At 44.0% G+C, this 18022-nt stretch overlaps 1 protein-coding gene across 1 annotated transcript in view; it reads left to right on the top strand.

The window, feature by feature from the left end:
* LOC135886051 (cytosolic phospholipase A2 gamma-like) overlaps nucleotides 1–18022 on the top strand; it is a 979292-nt gene that overhangs the window by 336117 nt on the left and 625153 nt on the right.

The raw sequence follows: 18022 nt of genomic DNA, 5'->3' as shown, positions 1-18022 counted from the left end.
CACTCACAAGAGAAAGTCTATTTAAACCCGTAGGAGACCCCTTCATTTTGTCTTCAGCTGGCTAAAGAGAGAGCCTCTCCACACACCCACACCCCCAAGATACTTGAAAGAAACTGGAACAAAGGACAGTAACTACAGGGGGTGTGAGTGATTGCTGGACCCAGGCTAAAAGGAGATTAGCCTGTAAAAGGGAGCATTCTGGAACTGGTGAGGATCTTATCTGTATTCAGTTTGATTAGATATAGATTTGCGCATTTTATTTTATTTTGCTTGGTGACTTACTTTGTTCTGTCTGTTACTATTTGGAAACACTTAAATCCTACTTTCTGTATTTAATAAAATCACTTTTTACTTATTAATTAACTCAGAGTATGTATTAATACCTGGGGGAGCAAACAACTGTGCATATCTCTCAATCAGTGTTATAGAGGGCGAACAATTTATGAGTTTACCCTGCATAAGCTTTATACAGGGTAAAACGGATTTATTTGGGTTTAGACCTCATTGGGAGTTGCTAAAGTGCTAACGACAAGCACACTTCTGTGAGCTGTTTTCAGGTAAACCTGCAGCTTTGGGGCAAGTAATTCAGACCCTGGGTCTTTGTTGGAGCAGACGGGAGTGTCTGGCTCAGCAAGACAGGGTGCTGGAGTCCTGAGCTGGCAGGGAAAACAGGAGCAGAGATAGTCTTGGCACATCAGTTGGCAGCTCCCAAGGGGGTTTCTGTGATCCAACCCGTCACAGGGGAATCACTCAGGGTAGGGTGCCATGGTGAGGGGCTGCACAGAGGTCACTGAGGACAGAGTGTGGAGGGGTGGGGGCTGCACAGAGGTCACTGAGTGCAGGTTGTAATCCGGAGTGGGCTGCACAAGGGTCAGTTAGGGTAGGTTTAGAATGGCAATACCCAGGTTTTCTGTGTGCTGTGTGGGCCTGGGTGGAGGCCACCCTGGAGGCACTGTTCAGGAGAGGGAGCTAGGCAAGGCAGAGGGAGAAAAAGGGTGGGGTGGAAGGAAGTGGTGGTCAGGGCCTGCCAATGGAGAATGTGAAGATAGAATGGACAGCTGTTTGGAGCTATGTTTTGGGGGGCTGTTCCCTGGGGCTGCATGTCAGGGGAGTGGGGCTGAGCAGAGGAGGGGGATAGTGGGCAGAGGGTTTCAGAAGGGATCTCTGAGGAAGTTGAGCCAAGAATTCTGGGTGGGGAATTGTTTCTGGATCATAGGAGGGGGGATCTCAAAGAACAGGGGCTGAGAGGGTCTGTGGGGTGGAGAGTTGTGGAATTGGAGGGAGGGGATTAGGGGCTGTGGGTGTTTCTTTGGAGGTCTGGACTGTGAGGCAGAGGGAGATGCCCAGAGTCTAGGGTAACAGGGTTCAGAGAGTAGAGGTTGCATCAGAGACTGGAGTCAAAGGGCCTGAATTTCCTCTTCTTTAGGCCAACCACACTCCAATATAACACCATGGACTTACCCTGGGGGAATCGGAATCATAGACTCCAAAAAGAACAGGAGTACTTGTGGCACCTTAGAGACTAACAAATTTATTAGAGCATAAGCTTCGTGGGCTACAGCCCACTTCTTCGGATGCATCCGAAGAAGTGGGCTGTAGCCCACGAAAGCTTATGCTCTAATAAATTTGTTAGTCTCTAAGGTGCCACAAGTACTCCTGTTCTTTTTGCCGATACAGACTAACACGGCTGCTACTCTGAAACCTGTCATAGACTCCAAAGGAATTACTCCTGATTTTCACCAGCATGAGTAAGAGGGAATCAGCCCTGTGACACTGCACCCCATATTCTTCGCAGTGATATTATTATGATATGATTATGACATAATTCTAATGTATGTTATGCAATATAAGTCGTGATGTGTCATTGGAAAAGTTATGATTTGCTGAATATGATTATCCTATTTGTATGCATGTATCATTTTTGTATCGGAAGTTATGAATATTGGCTGTCTTTCAAATGTAGTTACACCTGGGTAACGCCCACTAGACAAGATGCTTTCAGTCTAGATAGTGGGTGGGGAAGGGCCTATTCAGGGCAGTTGGCCATTAGGAAAAAAACAATAGGTCTTAGGAGAAGCTTATCTCCCACCTGGTGAGCCTTCCTGAGAACGCTCCAGACAGCCTCCAAGTAATGGCTGTGTTACCCAGGGTTCTTTCAACCCAAAGCTCTTGGTAACTTTTACTCTGTGCGAGGTGTCAGGAAATAAATCAGGGGAGACACGGCCGTCCGACCGATAGATGGCTGGCACAATCAAGACAACACAAAAGTGCTTTCACTTAAAGCTAAACTTTACTTAATCTCAAGCACTTACACACATCCGCAACAAGATTAGTAAAACACCCCCAACCCTTGATAATTACCAAAGCTGAGTGTGGCTTTCGAGTGACACAGCGGCAGCCCGTCTGCCGCTGGGGGAACACAAGATGTATCCAGAGGGAGAGGCCAGTCCCGAAGAATCCCACCTATCTCAAGCTTTTCCCCCTTATTTATACATTAGTAATACAATGACATGTCCCTTAAAGAAAACTTGTTAAGTAAGCAGTTCCAATGGGCAAGCAAGAGGCTCCTTCTGATTATTGATTAACCAGGTGTGGGTTTTTCCAGAGCTTGCAGCCTTGAGACCCCAATAGACATTCCTGGGGGGTACATCCTAGTCTTTTAAAATGCATGTATCAGCAACTTCAACACAATTCTTATCAGGAAGGACACGGGGTCAAGCTGCCCTTTCTGTGGCACCCAAAACCCCCTCCCCTCCTGCCGTGGTCAAGCTGCATGGCCACTTTATAGCCTGCTGACTAGGTTGCTTTTTAACAATAAGCCATAGTGGTTTCAAGCACTTTACTGGTTTGTCAAAATCTCCCCGTACAGCTTCTGTGACTCTACAAGGACATGTGATGAGATCACATGTCTCTGGACTCCATCTTGGATGTCAGTATTTTTTCCACAGACTGGTCTGGGAACCAAGCTTTGGGAACAAAGGGTTCCCACCATATGCAAACACTATATAAGACAGGGAACGACATCATCTGAAGTTCTTCACTCCCACACAAGAAGACTCCTGGAAACACCTGAGGAACAGAGACTGAACTGGGGGAAGTGCTGGACTCAGGCTAAAGAGATTTCTAGCCTGTGTATGGAATACCTGGGGATTCCAAGCTCTAAAGCACATGCAGCTTGCCCCTTAAGGATCTGCAGCCTGCTTGTATCATCTCTTAGGGTGTTTTGTAGTTAATAAACTTGTTTTTGCTTTATCTAAACCAGTGAGTTGGAGTGAAGTGTGTGGGAATCATAACTCGGGGCAAAGGCTGTTGTATATTCCTCTCTCATTAAGGGAGGGGGGGCGAATTTTATGAGCTTGCACTGTACAGTTCCTTGTGCAGCGCAAGACGGTATAATGTTGGGTTGATATGCCAGAGAGAGTGTGCACCTGAAAAGCTGGGAGTGTCCTATCTGTAGCCTTCCTATGCAGGTGCTGGTCAGAGATCCTGCATGTAACTGCAGCTGATTGTGTCCCTACCTGTATGTATGGTGGTTAAAGTGCAGGCTGGAGGACTTGTCAGCTTGTCACAGCAGTATAGTGTGATACGGAGTCCAGGCTGGTGGGTCAGGGGGCTCAGTGGTACCGAAGTTCCATGTGGAACCCCAGCGGGGAGGAACCCACCACAGGTCCCATTCACTCTAATGGAGTCACACCTGATTTACACCAGGGTGAATAAGAGGGAATCAGCCCCATCACCTTCATTGGAGTTACTCCTGATTTACACCAGGGGGAATCAGTCCCATTGACTCCATTGGAGTTACTCCTGATTTGCACCAGGGTGAGTAAGAGGGAATCAGCCCCATCGACTCCATTGGAGTTACTCCTGATTTACACCAGGGTGAGTGAGGAAGAATCAGCCCCATTGATTCCAATAGATTTACTCCTGATTTGCACCAGGGTGAGTAAGGGGGAATCAATCCCATCATCTCCAATGGAGTTACTTTAGGACACAAGGATGAGAGTAAATGGAGTGAAGATGACCAGTACAGTAGCTGTAAACAACTGCATTTCATACTGAGAGGTGTCGATGCAAGAAAGCTTAATCAATGGGGGACTGTCACAGAAGAGCTCCTGTTATACATATTTAATTGCAACTTACAATAAATGCCTAGAAAAAAGTTTGTGATTCATTATAAAAGTCATAGTCTTACTAAGAGCTTTTTTCAGGGCCTCCTTGACCTCTCTGTAGATGAGGGTGTTGGCCATGGGAGTCAGGACCGTATAGAAGAATGGAGAACACTTCGTTCAGTGCAGCAGTGTCTGGGAGCACGTAGACAATGAACAGGGTCTCATAGAAAATTGTCACCATGATGAGGTGATAGCCTTTTCCCTCCCCGTGCTGGAAGGGATTCTCAGGACAGCACAGATGATACACACGTAAGATGTCAGGGTTAAGAGAAATGGAGGAAGAATGAATATGAAGGAGAGAAGGAAAATCACATGAACCATCCAGTTGGTGTCACCGCAGGACAGTTTTACCAATGGGGTGTAATCACATGGAAATGGTCAATTTCACTGGGGCCATAGAAAATCAATTGTGACAAACAATATGTTACGATGGTGCTGACCGCAGACCCACTTAGCCAAGACCCAGCTGCTAGCTGGAAGGACAATCTACTATTCATGTGGGCTGCATAATGCAGAGGTTTGCAAATGGCTAAATGCCAGTCTTAAGACATTACTGATAAGAGACAACATTCTGTAGCTAACAGAGAACCAAAGATTTCAAATTGTATGAGGCAGCCACTAACAGAAATGGTTCTGTCCCCAGTCAGGAAACTGGCCAGCACCCTGGGCAGGATGGTGGAGATGTAGCAGGTCTCCAGGCAGGACAAGTTCCCCAAGAAGAAATACATGGGGGTGTGAAGGTCCTGATCAGCCACAACTAGTACAACAATGAGGATGTTCCCGGCCATGGTCACAATGTAGACCACTAGAAACAGTGGGAAGAGAAGAATTTGCCGTTCATGGAGATTCCCAAAGCCTGGGAGGATGAATCCCACGATGGATGTTTGATTTCCCTGTTCTGTGTTTGCCATGGGTTCTATCAAGAAAAGTAATTTTTAAAAAGCAGTAATAGTAGCCTGTGGAGAATGACATGAAACAGATACATTTTTTGGGGAGTGGGAGAGGTGGGTGTCACTTTATTTTTGTTGATGTTTAAATCTGGTTATAGAGGGAGAGACAGGCTGTCTGGGATTTCTGCACTTGGACTTTTGCCCTACAAACATTATCAAAGTCCCTGTAGATGCTTTAACATGAAACCCTTTAGCTGGGTTGGTATCTCAGTTCTCCCCAGTTACTCTGTGCAGTTCAGCATTGTCTAATGTAGTGGCCAAGACAGGGAGTCAGGAGAGCTGGGCTCCAATCCTGACCCAGTGTGACCTTGAGCACATCATTCCATGCCTCACTTTCTGCATCTGAAAAATATCAGAATAATATTGCATTCCCTTTATAAAGTGGTGTGCCATCTGCTGAGAAACATAATCACTGAAAGTCTTCACAGTGCTATGAGACCACACAGCTTCCTGTACATACTAACAAGTAAAACCAAAGACATAAGAACATCCACACTGGGTCAGACCAAAGTTCCAGATAGCCCAGTATCATGTCTGCTGACAGTGGCTAACGCCAGGTGCCCCAGAGGGAATGAACAGAACAGGTAATCATCAAGTGATCCATCCCCTGTCGACCATTCCCAGCTTCTGGCAAACAGAGGCTAGGGACACCATCCCTGCCCATCCTGGCTAATAGCCATTGATGGACATATTTTCCATGAATTTATCTAGTTCTTTTTGGAACCCTGTTATAATCTTGGCCTTCACAACATCCTCTGGCAAAGAGTTCCACAGGTTGTGTGGTATGTTGTATGTAAGACAAGGGAGGTAATTGTTCTACTCTACTCAGCACCAGGAAGGCCTCACCTGGAGGATTGTGTCCAGTTTTGGCCATCACACTATAAGAAATATGTGAACAAATTGGAGAGAATCCAGAAGAGAGCAACAAAATGAGAAAAGGTTTTGAAAACCCAACCTATGAGGAAAAGTAGAAAGAACTTGGCAGATTTAGTCTAGAGAAGAGAAAACTGTGGTGGAACCTGTTAAGTCTCCAAATATGTAAAAGGTTGTTATAAAGAGGACAACGATCAATCATTCTTCATGCCCAATGAGGGTCTCACAAGAAGGAATCAGCCTAATCACCAGCAAGGGAGATTTAGTTTAGATAGTAGAAAAATATTATAACTCTAAGGGTAGTTAAGCCCTGGAACAGGTTACCAAGGCAGGTTTTGGAATCCCTGTCATTGGACACTTTGAAAAGCAGCTTAGACAAACACTTGTCAGAGATGGTCTAGATGGTCAGCGCAGGAGGGTGGGCTAGGTAAGTGGTTCTCAACCTTTCCAGACTATTGTACCTCTTGCAGGAGTCTGAGTTGTCTTGAGTATACCCAGTTTCACCTCCCTTAAAAACTACTTGCTTACAAAATCCAACATAAAAATACAAAAGTGTCACAGCACACTTACTGAATCATATAATTCTAAAATAAATCCATGGGGATGTAAGTATTGTACTTACATTTCAGTAGCAAAGAGTCCTGTGGCACCTTATAGACTAACAGATGTATTGGAGCATGAGCTTTCGTGGGTGAATACCCACTTCGTCGGATGCATGTAGTTGAAATTTCCAGAGGCAGGTATACATATGCAAGCAAGAGTGAGTCAGGCTAGAGATAATGAGGTTAGTTCAATCAGGGAGGATATACAATATACAAAAACCTGTAGGAGAACACTTCAATCTCCCTGGACACACAATAGCAGATTTAAAGGTAGCCATCCTGCAGCAAAAAAACTTCAGGACAAGACTTCAAAGAGAGACTGCTGAGCTTCAGTTCATCTGCAAATTTGACACCATCAGCTCAGGATTAAACAAAGACTGTGAATGGCTAGCCAACTACAAAAGCAGTTTCTCCTCCCTTGGTGTTCACACCTCAACTGCTAGAACAGGGCCTCATCCTCCCTGATTGAACTAATCTCGTTATCTCTAGTCCGACTCACTCTTGCTTGCATATTTATACCTGCCTCTGGAAATTTCCACTACATGCATCCGACAAAGTGGGTATTCACCCACGAAAGCTCATGCTCCAATACATCTGTTAGTCTATAAGGTGCCACAGGACTCTTTGCTGCTTTTACAGATCCAGACTAACACGGCTACCCTTCTGATACATTTCAGTGTGATACTGAGCCTGTTTTTCACTTGTGAGCCTTGTCTGAAGCCCAAGCTGTGCTGTCCAGGGCTGAAGCATGTAACTTAGCTTCACAGGGGGTTCCTATGGTGTGGGGCCCCGGGAAATTGCACTGCTTGCCACCTCCTAATGCCAGCCCTGCCTTTGTGCCCCCCCCCCCACGCCAACTGTCCCATGACCACCCTTGGGCCTGCAAGCCCCAGGTCAAGAAACACTGATGTAAATGAGTTTAGTACCCCCTGGAAGGCCTCTGAGTACCCCCCAGGATACAGGAAACCCTGGTTGAGAGCCACTGGACTAGGTGACCTCTCGAGACCCTTCCCAGCCCTTCATTTGTATGGTTTATTATTCTATCTCTTTATCAAACACATCTCTGAATTTTTTGTTGATGCCTTATTTAGTGATGAATTTGTATTTGAAATTTTAGTTAAGCATACAATATTAGTTGTTTGTTTGTTATTCTATGCCTTTGTTTAGGGAGTTTTAACAGGTTTACAAATCCTATCCATGTAAATATCAGATACAATACAATATTAATTTTAATCCTTGCCTATTTCTTCTTCATATCTGCTAGAAATTACATTTTTCCAGTCTTAGCAAACTGTAAGATCATGTGTTCTAAGGTTGCTTTTATCGTCTGTAACTTAGAAAGCATTAGAAAATTAATGATAGATAATATGTACGTCTAAAATTGTCTCTTCAGGGTGTATCTCGCAGAAAGACAGTATCTCAGTTACACATTATTCATGACAGTATACTTCATCCTTTATCTTCTGTGAATCTGATGAGAAACGTTGTGCTTCCTCCAAAATGGGTATAACAAAAGCTGGACTCTCTGATGTGACATCTTCATACAGTCTTTCAGAGAGTACGATACAGGATCTAGAGTCTATCTCCATCTTCTTCATGGACCTCAGTAAAGAGATCTGAGAGTTCTACAGAGGACCCCCAGTTCCATTCTCCTACTTGGCATTGCTGGCTTTTACCTGATCCCAAAAGTGACTGCCTCCTCTTATTCGTTACATGAGAGAGCAACAACTCCCTGGAAACTTCTGCTAATGGGAATTTTCAGCTGCCAGAAAGGCAGAGTTAATGCTGCATTTATTTTTAGAATTTACAAACAAGTGTAACAGGTGAAATTCTAACCTAAGTGAAAAAAATGTGGAGATAGGAGAAGTTCTAGCTTCAAAGGAAATGTTATGGAAATAGGAAAATTTCTAATGTCAAATGAGGTGTTTCTCTTTATCAGTTCTAAGGAACATAGGAATTGCCACTTTAGAGGAGGCCAGTCATCTACTTTATCCATTCTTCTGTCTCAAAACTGGCTAGTACAAACTGCTTCAGAAGAAGGTTCATAGATTCACAGATCTTAGTCAAGCAGGGACATTGAATCATCTTCTCTGACCTCCTGTACATAGCAGGACATTACTTTTCACCCAGCTAACTCTGTATTTAGTCCAATAAAGTGTGATTGATTAAAGCAACTTTCAGAAAAGCATCTGGTTTTGATCTGAAGATATCAAGAGATGGAGAATTCACCACTTCCCGTGGTAGCTTTTTCCAATAGTTAATCATCTTCTCTAGAAGAGTGACTCCCTGGCTGGTGTGCTTCCTCATGTTTGGTCATGGCCTAGCAGGGTCTTCTTTGGCACCCTGTGACAACTGTCACTTTGGCCACTCTGCAGTGGTCTACTTCTTGTGACTCGGCCCTCCAGCTAAATCACATATAATCTCATCCCTTCTGAGGTAAAGCCAGTTCAGCTCAGCAGTAGTCCAGCAGCTTCACACTGGGTCTTCAGCCTGACTTCAGGCTTTATTGGCCTTCCAGCTCATCTCTGGGGATCTTCATGTCACCATCCTCTGGGAGGCTGGTAGGGGAACCCCGGCCTGCCCTCTACTCTGGGTTACAGCCCAGGGACCCTGTCAAAAGCAGCTCAGCTCTGTATATTCACACCCATTGCTTCTTCCCTGGGCTACTTTCTAACTTGGCCTGTCCTTAGGCCTTTTTCACAGCCCCTTCTTGGGCCCACTGCTCCACAGGACCCAGAAGGAAAGAGGATTAGTTATGGAGAACAAAGCAAATATACAAGTTCCACACGAAGGTTATCTGCCCCAAAGAGGCTCTCATATCCAGAAGTTTCAGGAGAGCCCCTGGCCACAGACCAGCCTTGCTCCATGCAATCTATAGGTTTTCTCTGACACAAACTAGGCCTTCCTTCAAGATAGCACAGGAGAACCATCCCTTCTTCTGCTCATTGCTGTATTGGGCTTTTCCTCTGTTAATTCCTCACTCCAGGGTTTGACCTCTCATACGTGTACCAGGGTAGGGATGACTGAGCTCCTGGCCCTCATTAACCCCTTTCCAGCCAGTGTGGGGTCAGTGTCCCCCTTCAAACCCTCATGGTTAAACATTTGTGCCCTATTCCTAATTTGCATTTGTCTGGCTTCAGCTTCCAGCCACTGGTTCTTATCCTGCTAGAATAAAAGTGCCCTTTAGTACCAGGTCCTTTCTCCACATGAAGGAATATCTATGCTGTAATCAAGTCACTTCTCAGTCTTCTATTTGATAAAACTGAGAGGTGGAACCCCAGGGCCCCATAGAAAGTCCCCTTGTATCCTAATCAGTTAGCTGTTGGCTTAATCTGGGATGAGTGCTCTGGTAAATCTGAAGCAATAAATAGTTTATCACTAAAAGCAGTGAAGTCCTGGGGGTCTAATCTTGCTTTGCTTATTTACCCAAATTTCCCATTGATCATTAATGGAAAGAGACGAGACACTATAGCTTGGTATGCAATGTTGCACCCGAAGTCTTACTCACATAATGGGCTGAGCAGAAAAGCTGAAGACCTCTTGGTTGGATTCTCATTTCTTCTCTTGAGTGGCCTTGATAATAATTTGAACATCACCCAATCAGTGAGATAAATATGTTAAAATATAATGATTAGAGCTGGCCAAAAATTATCCTATGGAACAATTTTCCATTGGAAGATGCTGTTTTGACAGAATGGGAACTTTTCATTGAATGTGTAGATTAAATTGAAATTTTCATTGGAGACCAAGCAGGCTCCTGGTTGACTTCAGCTTGACAGCTGCCTGATTCTTCATCTGCCTCGCTGCCCAGATACCCATGCTGTCTGCCCATCTCCCAGGCTCCCAGCTGTCCAGCAGGAAATGTCAGTTTTGATGAAATCACATTTTTCAAGGGAAGAATCTCTCATGTGAAAAATCCCAAGCAGCCCTTGAAAGAAGTTAAGGGAAAAACTAAAGGCAGATTTCCTCTTGCAACCTTAACTCTGCCCCTCTGGGAGTGCCAGTCTTCCATCTCCAGCCTGGATCAAACTAAATCCTCCCAGCACAAAATTCTACTATATCAGTATCCACAAATTATGTGGATAGGGCAGCAAAGGGTAGTTGGATAAACGGGTGTATAAATAGTGTGGTGACCTCCGGAGTGCCCCCTCGTGGCTTGGGATAGCTGTGCAGTGCCTGGCCTCCATTTCCCTCCATGGGGGTCCTCAATAAATCCACTAAGACTCATGTGTCCCTCCTTGGGGTCTGGGTTATTAACATAAAATTCAAAATAAGCACAAAAGAGTCTTCCAGCCCAGTCTCAAACTGCACACAGCCTCTCCTCCCTGTGGTCTCTCTCTCTGTCTATCTTCAAGTCTCCAAGTTGGGAACAGCTTTTCATCCCTTTCCAGGATCTGCTTCTGCTCTCCCCTTGGTCAAAGGTCTGTCTCCTGCAGGAGCCTACTGAGCTCTGCAATCCTCTGCCACAGCTTCCTCGCCTATTTCCTGTTCCTCTATGGTGCTTTAAAAAGACCAGATGCCCCCTATCAGGTGCCATTGATAGACTGTTATTAAGGTACAGATGGTATGGGCCCATTCCCTCTTAAATGCTCAACTCACCCGGTGAGCGGGTGCATGAAGAAAGGGAGGCTGAGAGGGTGGAGTTCAGGTTAGGGTGCATGGTCTGAAGTTTATGGGAGCTCTCTTAGGGTATGTCTACACTACGGGATTAATCCGAATTTATATAATTCGAATTTAGGAAACCGATTTTATAAATTCGAATGTATTCGGCCACACTAGGCACCATTAATTCGGTGGTGTGCGTCCAAGCTACCGTAGTAGCATCGATTTCCAGAGCGTTGCATTGTGGGTAGCCAATAACATTGAATTGCCAATAACATCGAATTGCGGCCACACTAACCTTAATTCGGATTAACAATACCGATTTTGACGCTACTCCTCTCGTCGAGGAGGAGTACAGAAATCGAATTAAAGGGCTCTTTAATTCGAATTAAATGGCTTCGTTGTGTGGACGGGTCAAGCGTTAATTCGAATTAAAGCAGCTAAATCCGAATTAAAGTCGTAGTGTAGACCAACAACACCAACACCAACAAACACTGACAAAATCAATGAGCTGGCTCCTCAGCTCTTTTACATCAGCATAGCTCCATGACGTCAACTCAGCTACATTGCTTGACATCAGCTGAGGACATGGCTTAATAGTGGTCTTACATTGGCTCAGTGGGTTGGATACAAACAGCCCAGTTTATGACACTTGGCTTCAGCTATTCAGGGATTTGTAAATGATTCACCACTGCCTTGGATTTCACTCAGAAGATGGATGGCAGCAGGGAACATGTCTATAATTAAAGGTGGGTGGACACATGATGTATGAACAGGAAGAATATCATGTCTAGAATTCAAACCAGGGTTATTGTTGCTGCTTCATGGAGTACTGGAAAAGGACTGGCACAGAGACTCCAATTATACTAAGGCCTTAGGGAAGGTGTGCAGAGGGGAACAGGAGGAGAAGGCTGCTGTGCCATGTTTGGGACTTTCTCAAACTATGGCTAGGGAAGGCATTTTTCAAGGGAATTTTGATGCCCAATTTCCATTAATTGTTAAGGAAAGTTGAGCATCCAGACCCCCTAGGTGTCTCTGAAAATCTGAGTCTATTTATAGAGCTGATGGACACTCCAAATTTCTGTTTCATGAGAAATTTCAGTATTTCACATTTGTTTTTATTTTCAATTAGAACAAAACAAAATATGTTTGAAATTTCCTGTGAAATGTTTTTTTTAATCCCTTTGGAAAACTTTGGAATAGATCCACCTGTACCTCTTTAGAACAGAATAGTGTAGACCCACCTGTACTAGTTGAATAGACTATAATAGAATAGACTCACCTGTACTAGTTTATAATATAATAGACGAAACCCTTATGTACTAGACTAGACTAGGACTAGAGTAGAATAGACCCCCCCCCCCCCCCCGTTTCTGCTCTGAATAAAATAGACACACCTGTAGTAGTGGAATAGAATAGAATAGAATAGACCCACCTGTACTGGAATTTCAAAAGCACTTAAAACTTAGGAGCACACATCTCTTTGAAAGTTTCTGATACCTTAGGACTGCAGATCCGTTGATTAAGAGTAGGTCTTTTTTGCTTAATTTGTTTTCACAGTGGAACAGCAATTTGTTGCATCTGAGTTAAGGACTCCAGATTGTCAAAATAAAGGGCTCAATTGGAATTATTTAATCTAAAATTATCAATCAGAGATTAATACAGCACTATGGAGAATACAGAAAATAAGAGAATACTTTGCCACCCTTTGTTGACAGACTAAGAGATGGATCTGTGTCTCTCCTGCATCTGGAAAAGAGGTGAAGTTTTCATTCTCCCAAACTAAGTTACCATACCAGTATTGTTATATAGGTTGTCGGACAAAGGAAACCTCGTTGCCAAGAATATACTCCCAGAAGCATATGTTGTGATGTTCTATACATTCTGACTTTATCTGATTTGTCACACATACTCTTTGTTGAAGGTAAAGATTCTAAAGAATAGTTAATATATAAATGAGTCAAATATGCAGAAAGAAAGAAGTAAAAGTGTTAATATTTACTAGCAGGTGCTAACAAATTTAACTTAGCATTAGATATACAAAAGCTGATTGGGAAGAACAAAATATTTCACAAATCTACACAACAATTTCAAAAACATTTTCATTTCAAAGGTTTTGAAAATAACTCCTTTGATTAAAAAAATTAGTATTGATCACATTTTTAACTAAAATAATTAGGTTTGTGTTTTCAGGGTTTTTTTGTTTTTTGTTTTTTTTACTACTTCTGTCCCCATTTTCTCTATTTTTACATTCTTCCCTTTTTCTAAGGAAAAATGAAGGACGGGAGGAGAAAAAGCTGAAGAAAAGCAAAACCCAAAGAGTAAATGTAGTCATTTTTCTACTTTTTATTTTTATCCCTCCAAAACTCTGGAAAATGTCTGATAAAATTTTCACTTTATTTTCTAATTTCAATAAAAAGCCACCTTATTTTGTTCATCATAACAAAGACTGAGCATCTCCATTTACAAACACACTTTTACATCAGGATTTGGAGAAATGACAGCCAAATAGAATTGAAGATTTACCTCTGAAAATAGAAACAGAAAAACATTGTATAAAAGAATGAACTCCAATTCTCTTTGAAAAGAAATCTTAATGAGCCAAAATTGGTATGTCGGATATTAAGCCTAATTGGAAGAGAAAATAATGAGAGGATGGACTATTTGTCACAGAGTCATTGGGGCAATGCTCTGGAACTACTCCCTATGAAGCCAGTCAGGACTCTGGGGGAGCCTCCTCTCTCTGAGCATACTGTCTCCAGAGCAAAAAGCTTACACAGCTTCAAACTTCCTGGGTCTAACCTTGGAGCATTCAGCATCCCCTTCCACACCGTGCGCTTCCCGCAATGAGTCCTCCCTGGTGGGACTCCTGGGGAAGCCAGAGGGCCCTGCACCCCAACTCCGCAGTCAGATGTGACTCTCAGCCAGCCAGTAAAACAGAAGATTTATCAGTCGACAGGAACACAGCATAGGACAAAACTTGTTAGCAGAGAAATCAGTGACTTTCAGCCAAGTCCATCTTGGAGGGAGAGTAGCCAAGAGCCAGAGCTCTGGCCCTCCCCCTGCACACCAAACCAGCTGAGACTGACTCGCTTCCAGCTGCTTGGCCCCTGCCCTGCCTGTTGCTCCTCCTCCAGGCTTTGTCTCACTTCCTGAGCCAAGAGTCACCTGATTGCATCCCCCTCCTGGGTCTCAAGGTTATGAAGAGGTGGCCATAGCATCCATGCAGGCAGCTGGAGCAGCCCCCCACAAAAGTAACACACCCTTATTCCCACCACCTAGATATTGGTGCAATACACAGGGAAACTGAGGAAAACACAGCATTCATGCAAAACAGTAAGACTCGCATAAAACATAACAAGGGGAAATCCCCACTATGTCACATGATTCTACCCATCACTCCCTTTCTGGGTCCTAAAAGAAAGAGAGAAATTTTGTGAGGAATATGCATCTGAAGAAGTGGGCTGTAGCCCACGAAAGCTTATGCTCTAATAAATTTGTTAGTCTCTAAGGTGCCACAAGTACTCCTGTTCTTTTTGCGGATACAGACTAACACGGCTGCTACTCTGAAATTTGTGAGGAAAGTACAGAAAAAACAAAAAGAAGAACAGATGGAGGCTGTGATGGGTTGGATCACAGAAACCCCCTTGGGAGCTGCCAACTGATGTGCAAAGACTACCCCTGCTTCTGTTTTCCCTGCCAGCTCAGGACTCCAGCACCCTGCCTTGCTGAGCCAGACACTCCTGTCTGCTCCAACAAAGACCCAGGGTCTGAATTACTTGCCCCAAAGCTGCAAGTTTACCTGAAAACAGCTCACAGAAGTGTGCTTGTCTTTAGCACTCAGATGCCCAACTCCCAATGGGGTCTAAACCCAAATAAATCCGTTTTACCCTGTATAAAGCTTATACAGGGTAAACTCATAAATTGTTCGCCCTCTATAACACTGATAGAGAGATATGCACAGTTGTTTGCTCCCCCAGGTATTAACACATACTCTGAGTTAATTAATAAGTAAAAAGTGATTTTATTGAATACAGAAAGTAGGATTTAAGTGGTTCCAAGTAGTAACAGACAGAACAAAGTAAGTCACCAAGCAAAATAAAATAAAATGTGCAAATCTATGTCTAATTAAACTAAATACAGATAAGATCCTCACCAGTTCCAGAATGCTCCCTTTTACAGGCTAATCTCCTTTTAGCCTGGATCCAGCAATCACTCACACCCCCTGTAATTACTGTCCTTTGTTTCAGTTTCCTTTAAGTATCCGGGGGTGCGGGGTGTGTGTGGAGAGGCTCCTTCTTTAGCCAGCTGAAGACAAAATGGAGAGGTATCCCACGGGTTTAAATAGACTTTCTCTTGTGGTGGAGACCCTCCCTCCTCACTCCTATGCAAAGTCCAGCTCCAAGATGGAGTTCTGGAGTCACCTGGGCAAGTCACATGTCCCTGCACGACTCAGTCTTTACAGGCCGAAGCCATTGTCCACATGGTATCTTGTATGTCTCCAGAAAGACTTCTTATGTGCATTGGAGCATTCCAAGATGCATTGTTCCCCAAGTGCTTCCTGATCAGGTACTTAACCTTGCAAATTCCTTCCTAAAGAAGCTGACCAAATACCTCACAAAGCTTACTTAGAAACCAAGCAAGTATACAGCCCATATTCTTAACCTCAAGTAGAAAATGATATATGTGTACAAATAGGATGAATAGATATAGTAGACCATAACCTTTACGGAGATATGTTACATGGCACAGGCAGCACAAAACATATTCCAGTTATGTCCTACATACATTTATAAGCACCCCCCATAAAGCCTTATAGGGTACACTGTCACAGAGGCTACCGGAATGAGCTTCACCATCATGGCTGCCACTCCTACTGTCTCCTGGGACCCCAGGCCTTTGTCATCCTGACCCTGCACAAGAGTGAAGGACCCAGATGATATCGCCACCCCTACCAGCTCCAGCTGAATCCCAACCACCACCTGGAATCACAGTTATTTCCATCTTTGATACCACTGACGAGATTGACAAACAAGGCGGATTTTGCTTCTAAGACTGGACAGTAAAAACAACAGCAACAATGACAGCTCCAGCCCAACTCAACTAACTTCTTCTCTTCTCCCCAAAAGGACAGGTATTACCATCTATGATATATCTAAGAGACTGCCAAACAGCTGGGGGTTTTCCTTCTAAAAACTGCCTCCAGCTAAAGGGAAACGGAACAAGGAGTGTGGCTAAAATGAAAGCCTGACTTAATTCTTTAAATTTCAAATACTGTAACTGGTTTCCTTTCCTGTCTGGATTATTAATAAAAAGTTAACAGGATTTTTAATTATGTGTTTGCCATGGTGCGAAGCACGCTGTGATCTATGGACACCAACCTCTGGAACTTGTTTAACACTGTTTAACGTTGGACAGTCACTGGGTTATGTTAACACCTTCAGCCCAAGTATTCCATCTAAATGAATACGTTAGAGTGTGGCTGGAGTTTTATTTTATGTTTAAAATAATCAAAAGGCACTTATCCAAGGTGCAAGGCCCCTAACATGTCATTACTAATTCAATACAATCCCAGGACCATCCAAATAAACCTTTCAGCAGGAACTCAGCCATCCAGAAAACTACAGATGCTCCTTTCCGACTGCTGGTGATTGTGGAAAGCAAACCTTCAGCTCACTCAGAAAAAAAAGAAACATCAAAGAGTTGACACATTGGCTTCCCAAAGACAAGACCAAATATTGAGATCCTCATGTAACAATAATTTCCCTCCCCTCCCCCAAAAGAATAAAAGAACTAAACCAAATTGACCAACTGATCAAATAAAACAAAACAAAAGGCAGATAAGTAAGGTGTTAGAACGTGGCCCTTTATCCAGCTGTCCAGTCATCTGTCTCTTGCAAGAGGACCCAATCATTGGGAGCCATTTACTTGCAAGGCAAATGCATCTGGGTAGAGTCTCATCAGTGTTTCTAGCTCTGGGTCTCTAGGAAACACTCTGATCCCCTTCCATTGGCTGTGGGAGGCCATTGTCCAGCTGCCTTGGAGCTCAAAACCAGTGTCTGAGTTCTCCCAAGCCCCCAGTCACTTACATACACTCCACCAGAGCTTCACCTAGCCTATGGTCCCTTTTGGCTTCTATCTGAACCTCTTTAAGAAGATCATTGCAGGAAGGCAAGGAACACGGGTGTAGCAAAGGGAAACTTTATGCCATAAGTCCTCAACCAACACAGATCTTTAAAACAAGGCAGTTCTGAGACACCCCGTCCCCCAGTCTGAATCTGATCTCACTGATTCTGTGAGTCCAGGGTTCATCCGTGTTTCAAGCTGGGCGGAGTCCCTTCTGCCATCTTGCTCCTGAAAGTCTTTATTACACATGGCGTGGACAGAACCATGTGGCCCCAACAGTGGATCCCATTGTTAAGTAGGCCCCAGGCTCTGGGCCATGGGTTCAAACTGTGAAGTTCCATCGCTGACTTCCATGCCAGTGGGCTCCCTGTATAGAAAAATCATTTCCCTGGGGGTAGGCAAGTAATGGAGACACAATAAAAATCGATGGCCCCAGACTCCAGTCTTGATGGGCTCTCAATGATGGTCCTTCAGTGAGGTGTCAAAGACCTCTCCCAGGCAGGGCAGCTGATTAGAATGCAGCACAATAAGCTGCCATTGAGCCAGGTCAGACTTGTCCTGTCACCCTGACAATATTTCCACATATACTACAACAAAGTTCACAACATGACACCATCACACCACACTCTGTCACACAAGCAAACAATTAACCAAAAGCCATGGTATCCCAAGCAGCATTTATACCCCCAAAAGGAAAAGG

Source organism: Emys orbicularis, chromosome 12 (genome assembly GCF_028017835.1).
Source record: "Emys orbicularis isolate rEmyOrb1 chromosome 12, rEmyOrb1.hap1, whole genome shotgun sequence".
NCBI lineage: Eukaryota > Metazoa > Chordata > Testudines > Emydidae > Emys > Emys orbicularis.
This window is presented reverse-complemented; position numbering and strand designations above follow the sequence as displayed.